Source organism: Tupaia chinensis, unplaced genomic scaffold (genome assembly GCF_000334495.1).
Source record: "Tupaia chinensis unplaced genomic scaffold, TupChi_1.0 Scaffold000044_1, whole genome shotgun sequence".
NCBI lineage: Eukaryota > Metazoa > Chordata > Mammalia > Scandentia > Tupaiidae > Tupaia > Tupaia belangeri.
Genome location: NW_006159500.1, coordinates 1,128,482 through 1,131,067, shown reverse-complemented (window position 1 = coordinate 1,131,067; position 2,586 = coordinate 1,128,482). Strand labels below are relative to the sequence as shown.

Below are 2,586 nucleotides of genomic sequence, written 5' to 3'. Positions count from 1 at the left end.
GTTCAGCAGAAGGGTTTCAGGAAAGATCAGGGAAGGGGATAAGAAAAGGAACTGCCATGGTGGAGTGGGGATAAGGGTTAGCAGGATAAAGAATACCCACCCAAAGCATGTTAAGAGACATGATGAGAGAAGCTATCCCAGTGTTGTGAGGAGGAGGGCGTAGAGAGTCTCCCGGGGGGCACACCAAGGTCTGGGACTCACACTGCTGGAGGCTGGCAGTAAGGTGACTTTACTCTAAATGCTCAAGTCTCTTCCGACTCCTACCTTCTGATGGAATGTGAATGGGAGTGACCTATCGCCTGTGGGCCAGAAGTTAAAAAAGCAGAGAAGTGGTTGTGATCACTCCCCACCTTCTTCTGCTTCCTGCTGTCTCAATGCAGAAGACTCTGAAGTTCTAGGGCAGGGATTCTCAAGTGTCTTCATGTGGCCATCTTTTTAACAGACAGCTGGGTGGGGCCCGAGATCCTGTATTTCGAATGAGCTTCCAGGGCGTGCCAGGGCTGATGGTGCTCAGGTCACTGTTGCAGGAGCGAGGCTATAAGGGATGGTGGAGTCGGAGAGTAAAAGGAGCGTGGGGCTTTGACTCACTACACAAAGAAAAGCTTTCTCTTCAACCCACAACTACTCCAGACCAGTTACCCGAGAAATAAGAAATATGTGGGTGTTAGAACAGCTGGTCTTCTGAAAATTGTTCTGACAATTCCATGCTCCTGTTTGAACATCCTGGTAGGGCAATTCAATATAAAATTATCCCTGACTTCCTCTGCCGCCACCACCAGTTCCTAATATGGGTGGGTGCTTTTAGAGGACTGCCCTGTCATTGAAAAGATCTATGCCTAACTATACTTTTAAACCCTACTCAGCCCTCACACCATTAGCTCTTTAATGATGGCAACGGTTAGGGGAAAAGAAAACATCGGTTTTAGATTTGTTGACTCAGATTATAAACAGAAAGTAAAAATGGATTTTGGGATTAGATTGTGGGTAATCTGCCTTTTTCAGTGGGAAGGCCAGTGGAGAAGGTCAGGCTGCACGTGTTTGGTCTTGGGAGGCCATTTCAGGGAGCTCAGGTAGACACTCTTAATTAAAGGGGCCAGCAGGTGAATTTCAGGGCCTGTTAGAGGCTGCAGGGCTGAGGGTGGCTGCAATGGCCCATCCAAAAATGCTGACACTCAATGCACTTGAGATGAGAGATAGGAGCCTGGGCAGGGAGTCAAATGTGATACATGGTGTGTGTTACTTGGAGCTGCAATTGGAGCAGAACAGCAGAGGGAGCTTGGACAAGTCCAGGCCCAAAGTTGGCAGGGGACTTTCATATGCTTCCAGCAAACATTTACGTGGGAACACAGAGTTCAAATAGGAACCCTGACCAGCTGGACCTAATGTGCTAGACTATAGCCAAAGAAGGCTAGAGTAAGAAACCTGCCCTGTGACTGCGGCGCCGGTCCTGACCTTGCCCTCTTGAAGTCAGAGTGGAGGCCAGTTCTGCTTCAGCCCTGCTGGCTTCCGCCACAAGGCTGGGCCTGAGTGCAAGCAGGAAAAAGTCCAGGGAAAACAGTTATTTGGCTTATTTTGGATGAAGCACCTGGTGAGTCTCAGCACTAGCTTTGTCCCAAGTGGTGCTCAGTAGGCCCCTGGGTCTGAATTTCACAGGCGCAGCTGAACACTGTTTCTTTTTCCAACATCACCGAATAATTTATTGGGAATCAGAACTAAAAGAACATTTGACAGTTGTGAAATGTATGTTTATTCTGATACTTCTGTAGTTGTACAACTGACTCATCACGAATTACTGGATTAATGTTACTTTACTTCTTCAGGACGGGGTTTATCAATGATTTCAAATTTGGGATCTTCACACTTGAAGTTAGGGAAGGTGTTCATGTCTGCTTTACCATACATCTGCTTCAGCCTAAAAAGCTCCCTCTCCTGATCTTGCGGTTATCTTGGGCCAGTGTCAACAGGTGCTTCAGCTGTCTGCCGTTTCGATTTGTATTCTCTCATCTTGTCCACAGAAAGTTTCTGTCTAGGATCAAGTTCCGTATTAAAGGCCACTGCTGTGACACCAATGTTCCTTTGCAAATGGACTGAGACTGCGGACCGAATGACCGGAGGAGAACCTGAAGAGTCTCTGAAGCATCATGGTGATTCTCTGTTACTTGTACTAAAGCCCCGAGATGCCAGAGCCACCACTGCCACCCCTGGAAGCCATTCTTTTTTTCTTCTTTTAAAAAAAATTATTTTAGGGAACCAGCAGTTAGCGTAATGGCTATGTCGCTGGACTCCCACGTAGTTGACCGCGGTTCGCATCCTGGACCCGGTAGCTTAAAACTCAAGCCAGGCGCGTGTGTGTGCGTGCCCAAGATCCCGAGAGGAGAATGGAGGAGAAGGGATTGCGGCATGACCATCCCCCCTGGGGGGTGATTTCTCGCTTTCTGTCTCTATGTCTTTCTCTGTCTGGCGAGCGCACGCGCCCTGTAGTGAAAATCTCTCCAAAAACAAAAACAAACAAACAAAAAATTATCTTATTCATCTTTATTTATTTATTTATTTTAATTTGACCAGAGAGGGGGAGAGAGAGAGAGA

General features: G+C 47.4%; 1 pseudogene; it reads right to left on the bottom strand.

Annotated features, from left to right (window-relative positions):
• Nucleotides 1-2,192, bottom strand: part of LOC102471326 (ATP synthase-coupling factor 6, mitochondrial-like) — a 4,079-nt pseudogene extending 1,887 nt beyond the window's left edge.
• Nucleotides 2,193-2,586: the final 394 nt, after the last annotated feature.